Here is a 7,168-nt window from a genome sequence, read left to right as displayed (position 1 = left end):
ATAGAGGTAGGAGTAGGTGTATAGGTTACACTCAATTGTCGAGCTACCGATCTGGACAACAAGTAAGGATAACCAAGGTAACAAATTTTTCTAAGTGTTAGTCACCCCGAACTGTCTACTAGGACTATTAGTAGGGGCAACTTTACGTAATATATGCAGAGATGGGCGACATTGCAGGGTTTATACCTAACCAGTTTGCGCACGGGCTACTCATTTAAATGTCGGTTGTCCCTAACGGGCCCAACCTATTGTTATATGCCAAAGTGGGCTAGACATCGTAGGGCTCACGCCCGAGCTGTCTATGCCTTAGGCATTAGAGGTATTTTGCCTATGCCGAAGAGGCGACTAGGACTTATATGCCTATGCCAAGGAGGCGACTGGGACTTGATTGCCTATGCCGAAGAGGCGACTGGGACTAGTTCGCCCATGCCAAAGAGGTGACTGGGACTAGTTCACCCATGCCAAAGAGGCGACTGGGAGTGGATCACCCATGCCGAAGAGGCGACTGGGACTTATATGATGCCAAGGTCTTTTATCAGCTCACCACTTTAGTCCTTGGACTTCTGGGAGTGACTCACAGTCCGCTTTCCAATTCGACGATCACAAGTAGTATCGCCTTAAATTGCTGATGTTCCACGCTCGAGGTACCTGTTTTCCTTCTAAGGTTTCGATCTTGTGCGTACCTTTCCCGAGTACCCGCTTTACTCGGTAGGGACCTTTCCAATTCGGTCCGAGTTTACCGACACCGGGCTCAAGCACCATAACTTTCCAAAGGACCAGGTCTCCAACACGAAATTGCCGCTTCTTGACCCGGGCATTATAGTACCAAGCCACTCTTTAATAGTAAGCTGTGGTCCGAATATATGCGAGGTCTCGTACTTCTTCCACCAGGTCGAGGTTGGTACGGAGCTTGTCATCGTTGGTTTCTTCGTCGTAAGCTTCTAGGCGTAGCATAGGTACGTCTATCTCGTGGTGGTCATCATGGTAGTTCGGTAGGCCCATAATACACCGGGTAGCTCGTCTACCCATAGTCCTTTAGCTCGGGCAAAGCGGGCTTTTAGTCCACGGAGTATAGCTCTGTTATTGACTTTTGCCTACCTGTTTGCCTGAAGATGTGCCACCGAAGTGAAGTTATGTCGTATCCCCATCTCAGTGCACCAGTTCTGAAACTTGATATCTTCGAACTACTTACCGTTGTCAGAGATAAGCACCCATGGTAGCCCGAAGCGGCATACTATATTCCTCCAAAAGAAGTTTTTTACGCTTCGGGCTGTGATTGTTGCTAGGGGTTCCGCCTCCACCCACTTCGTGAAGTAATCCACTACTACCACCAGGAATTTCCTCTGTCCTGTCACCGGCGGGAATGGTCCAAGAATGTTGATTCCCCACTGTGCGAAGGGTCATGGGCTAGTGAGGTACTTCAGGTCGGCAGCAGGTCGGTGGTGGATGTTGGCGTATCTTTGGCATTTATTGCACTTCTTGAAAAGCTCGAATGTGTCTGCCTTCATCGTGGGCCATTAGTACCCCTGCCGTAGCGCTTTCTGGGTGAGAGCCCTTCCCCCAGGTGTCTGCCACACAGGCCTTCATGAGTGTCACGGAGAACAAGCTCGGCCTCAGAGGGTCGCAAGCAGTGCAAGTAGGGGAGCATGTAGGATCTCCAGTACAGCCGTCCGTCTATCATAACGTACTCAGCTGCTTGGTGCTCTACCATTCTGGCTACGTAGCGATCTGTAGGGAGGGTCCCATGAAGCAGGTAACTCACGAGTGGGTCAATCCAGCTCAGCTCTACTTGTGCGACAAGAGCGACCTCTCCTACCCCCCCCCCCCCCGAGAATGCTGGGCCGAGGTAGGTTCTCAATATACACAGTCCTCATGGTGTTGCTACTCGTGTTGTCTAACTGGGACAAGGCATCAGCCTCAGTGTTCTCGGACCTTGGAATCTGCTTGATGAAGTATGACTGGAAGCTGCACAAAACTTCCCTTACCTTGGCTAGATAAGCAGCCATGGTGGAGTCGCGAGCTTCATAATCGTCGGTGACCTAGTTCACCACGAGCTGGGAATCGCTGTAGATGACGGCGTGTTTAGCTTGTACTTCATTCGCTAGAGTGAGCCCGGTTATCAGTTCTTCGTACTCCGCTTCGTTATTAGATGCTATGAACTCGAACCGAAGTGTGTACTCCAGCTTCACCCTGCTTGGCTTGTACAGAATAATGCCGGCTCCGCTTCCTTGTTGATTAGATGAGCCATCTATGTGGAGAATCCAGGGCTCCTCATCCTAGGTTGGCCTTGCTCTAACCGGGACTGGTGCCGCACTAGTTGAAGCTTCCTCTCTATGCCCGAGCTCAATCAATTCGGGGACTACGGTGCTGAAGGTGCATTCTGCAACGATAAGTTTGATGGCCCACTTCATCAGTCTGCCAGATACCTCGGGCTTGAGTAAGATTTGCCTCAGAGGTTTGTTGGTGAGGATGACAATGGTGTGAGCTTGAAGTACAAATGAAGCTTCCGAGCTGCAATGACCAACGCGTACGCCAGTTTCTCGATCTCTGGGTACCTTGTTTTGGCGTTCTGCAAAACTTTGCTGACATAGTAGATAGGTCGTTGAACCCGATCTACTTCCTTTATCAGTACCGAGTTGACTACCTCATCACTCGCGGAGAGGTACATCTTTAAAACATCTCCCTCCTCGAGTCGGGTCAGAACTGGGATGCTAGCTAAGTATTTTTTTTCAGCTCATCGAAGGCGAGTTGGAATTCTTCAGTCTATTCAAAATCTTTACTTTTCTTAATTACCTTGAGAAAAGGCATGCAGCGATCTCCTGACTTCGACATAAAGCGGCTCAGAGCGGCTATACGACCGTTCAACCTCTGAACCTCCTTCAATTTACGAGGTGGCCTCATATCTAGGATGGCCTTTATTTTTTCAGGGTTGGCTTCGATGCCACGCCAATTAACTATGTAACCCAAGAATTTACCTGAGGTGACACCGAAGACACAGTTGTTAGGGTTTAACTTCATATTATACTTGCGCAAAATTTCAAAAACACAATGTAAATCATTTATTAAACAATTTGAAAATTGGGTTTTGACGACCATGCCATCTACATAGCACTCAACCTTGTTGCCGATCAACAGCTCAAAGATTCTATTTACAAGTCTTTGGAAGGTCGCCCCGGCATTTTTTAGCCCAAAGGGCATGACCTTGTAACAATACAATCCTAGTTCGGTTATGAATGTTGTTTTTTCCTCGTCAGCGGGGTCCATCTTGATCTGGTTATATCCTGAGTACGCGTCTAGAAAACTCAGCAACTTGTGCCCTGAGGTCGCATCCACTAGATGGTCGATCTTAGGGAGTGGGAAACAATCCTTTGGGCAAGCTCAATTCAGGTCGGTATAATTGACGCACATGCGCCATTTACCGTTGGCCTTTTTTACCAGGACTGGGTTAGCCACCCAACTCGGATAATGGACCTCCCTGATAAAATCAGCTACGAGGAGCTTCCTGACCTCCTCGTCGACTATCCTCCAGCGCTCTAGGGAGAGGTTGTGTTTCTTCTGTCTAACAAGCCTGACTACAAGATCAGTATTTAACTTATGAGTGATTATCTTTGCATTTATACCGAGCATCTCTGCCACGGGCCATGCGAATATATCTAAATTTTGAATCAAAAAACTTACCAGTTGAGAATGGAGAGGTTCCTCGACCGATGCACCGATCTGGAGAGTTCTAGCCGGATCTTCTTTTGAAGTCGGGATATGTACTATCTCTTCAGTTGGTGTAGCTCGCTCCCCGGTGAACTCTGTAGTTCGCTCTAGCTCAATGTCATCCGCTAACTTAGCTTTCCCTTTGAGAGCGGCGACATAGCATTTGCGAGACTCGAGCTGGTCGCCTTGCACTACCCCTACTCCGAAGTCCGTGGGGAACTTCATAGCCAAATAGTAGGTGGATACCACTGTGCGAAGTGCGTGGATGATGGGCCGACCTACAATGGCATTGTACGAGGAGGGAGTCGCGACCACTAGAAAAGTGTGCTCGAACCTCGCGATATTAGGCAACGTGCTGACCTCCACAAGTACTGAAATTCGCCCTAAGGGCCTGACTTCTTCTCCGCTGAAGCCTACCAGAGGAGTACTTATGAGCTTGATGTCGCTTTCCTGGAGCTAGAGCTTGTTGAAGGTGTCCTTGAATAAGATATCAACTGAACTCCCTGAATCTACTAGGACACGCTTAACTTCAAAATCATTCAGTCTCAATTTTATGACTAGCGCGTCATCATGAGGGTATTGAATTCCGCGTGCATCGTCTTCTGTGAAGAATATGGAGTCTTCGAGCCTTGGTCGCTTCGGAGGATTCTGCTCTTCTCATTCCAGTTTGTGAACCGAGGTCTTCCCCGCTGCCGAGGTGTAGCCTGCGACAATAGACCCGCCAGTAATCATGTTCATTACTCCACGGATCGGTCTTTCCTCCAGTAGTGGCCTCTGCTGTTGTTCACCCTACTGGCTGCTGGACTCGGGAGCGTTTCTTCTTTGCTCCCCCTGCCGATCTTTTGAGTTCCTGTTGTCTTTTTGTACAATTTTTTTTAAGTATCTGTGACGGATGAGTTCTTCAATCTCGACGCGGAGGTTTCTACAATTTTCGGTACTGTGATTGTGATCTTTATGGAAATGACAGTATACATTTTCGCTTTGAAACTTGGAAATGACAAGCTATATATACAGTCTTGACTTTCAAGTTTCCTGTAAGTATCCATGTCACCTTGCATTCTTGTTTTGATTAGTTTCTGAACTCTTTCAACTCTTGTTATATATATCGACCCAAGTCTCTGGTTTTCACTTCTAAATTTCCCTCTGTTTCTCTCTTTTGCTTCTGGTCAATGGTCTACCTTCCATCCGAAAGCATGCCCGGAGACAAGAAACCCACCTGCAACCACACGTCGATAGTCATCATCGAACCTGTAGAGTTCGCAATCTAGGTCAGTCTATTGTTCTGAAAAACTTTTGGGTTGTTTCCTTTGATATATATCTCTCTCTATCTTGGAAACATCTTTTTAATCTTGTTAGCCATTATTGTTGATTTACCATTAAAGAAAGCTAAATGGGTTCATCTTTTTCTTTTCATTAATGTTGATTTATTATATATAATAAGCATATCCCATTAATGGAAAACAGTTTTCTTCCCAAACATCACAGCAAGAAACTAGAAGAAACCAAAGGGTTTTATCAAGATTTCATCAAGTATGTCTGAGAATGGGTCATTTAGCAGCTCAAATCATACCACAGGCATTAATGCCAGACCGATGCAGCAGCGGAGGCTTCTGTTCCAAAAGATTTTATCAAGCAGCGATGTAGGTCGCTTCAACAGGCTTGTCATCCCATCAGTTCATGCCAGAGCCCACTTCCCTACCCTAAAGATAGGCGAAAACATGTACAAAGTTGAGATACTAAGATTGATTGACAATCAAAATAGAACATGGAAAGTCAAGTTTGAATTCTTGCCAAGAAACAGAACCTTTGTTCTTAGCAGAGGGTGGAAGAAATTTGTCAGGCATCACGACTTGCGAAAGGATGGTGTTATTCGTTTCTACAAAATTATTATATAATTCAGAGAGGAATCACTTACACTACAGTGTTGAGTATGAGAATCCGCCACCTTAGAAGTTTAGATTGTTTGGGCAAGAATTTCCACTGGAGTATCAGAACGGGCAATGACCATATCAAATAGTTGTTGAGTATTGTTTCTTTCTTTCTATTGTGAGGAAGAACTTTCATGAAACTGACATACACTTGGAAGGTGGAAGAATTCATGTAGTAAGGAAAGATATGTTGTCCATCACCATTCCTATGCTAAATGCTAAATATGCAATAATGCATGGCTTTTACTATACCTAGCTAAGACATTCTGGATTTTCTATATCATGTAGTAAGGAAAGATATGTTGCAATGAAATTTGCCTATGGGCTTTCAATCAACTGAGAGTTCTGCATTTCATTTTAATCTAGCAAGACTTTGTTCATTTCATTTGAATATACCAAAACACTGAACGGCTGTGTGAACTGAAGTATGTTGCAGTTTTTCAGGTTTTAGTTCCTAATTTTCTCTACTTTCCCTGAATGCTTTTTTGTTATTCGTTAACAGCGAGTAAGGTAGATTTTTTATTTACGGTTTCAATTTTCTATATTTGTTGCAAGATCTGTGAATTTAGAAATTTCATTTAAATAACGTTAGTTTCTTATAAATTTAATTACTTTTTGGCTTGTTTATTAACCTAATAATGCACCAAGGGTGAAACTCGGACGGGTTGGATTGAAAGTCAACCCATGCCCAACCCTAATACTGTGTTTGGTTTAAAGGAAAATGTAGGGAAAGGTAAGAAAACCTTTATAAACATTGCATAGGTTTCCTACCTTTTCTTTCCTTTCCTTACCTTTCCCTTCAAACCAAACATAGTCTAAAGATTAAGCCCAAATTTATTAACCTAGGTCTAAGCCGAGTTTAAACCAACACATCTTGGGTCAGATTCGGGCTTGGACCAGACTGAGCTGGGTTAGTTGGGCTTGGGCGAATTGGTGAGGTTTGAAAGGATTTGTATATATATTTTAATATAGCCAATTTTCTTATTGGGTTTTATGATCCAATTTAAGGGTAAAATTGATTGAAAATAAGTATATTGGGCTCACCCAAATGGCACCCCTATAACGCACGTGTCTCAACTAGTTTAATTAAGTAATTGACCAATCTAACCTTTTATGCACTAACATATTTTGAGGCCTGTGGGTTCGGGCTCAAGCTGTAAGTATCCGACCCAGGCTGGAGTCTTAAATTGAGTATTACTTTCTATCCAAACTAGGCTTTGGGCTGTATATAAAGGCCTGGCTCGGGACTCAGGCATTAACATTTTCTGTTGATAAGTAATAAAGCCTAGGCCGACCTCAACCCGTGAATAAGGTCAATGCATGACAAAGCCTGTGTAGTCCCGACTAGTTCTCTACTACAACTAGCAACAGACTTTACCAATTGGACCAGTTAGCATTTTTATTGGTTTATAATTTTATTGTTTTGACATATTTCCCAAGTTTTGCACCTCACTGATAGGCTCCAATATTTGTTTGCAATGCACATTTGTACGAGTACAACTCCGAATGAATCCACAAGAAAAAAACTACAAAAA

This window comes from Nelumbo nucifera, chromosome 1 (genome assembly GCF_055504915.1).
Source record: "Nelumbo nucifera cultivar China Antique chromosome 1, China Antique-T2T, whole genome shotgun sequence".
Classification (NCBI taxonomy): domain Eukaryota; kingdom Viridiplantae; phylum Streptophyta; class Magnoliopsida; order Proteales; family Nelumbonaceae; genus Nelumbo; species Nelumbo nucifera.
The sequence above is the reverse complement of the archived record's forward strand: the minus strand, read 5'-3'. Positions refer to the sequence as shown.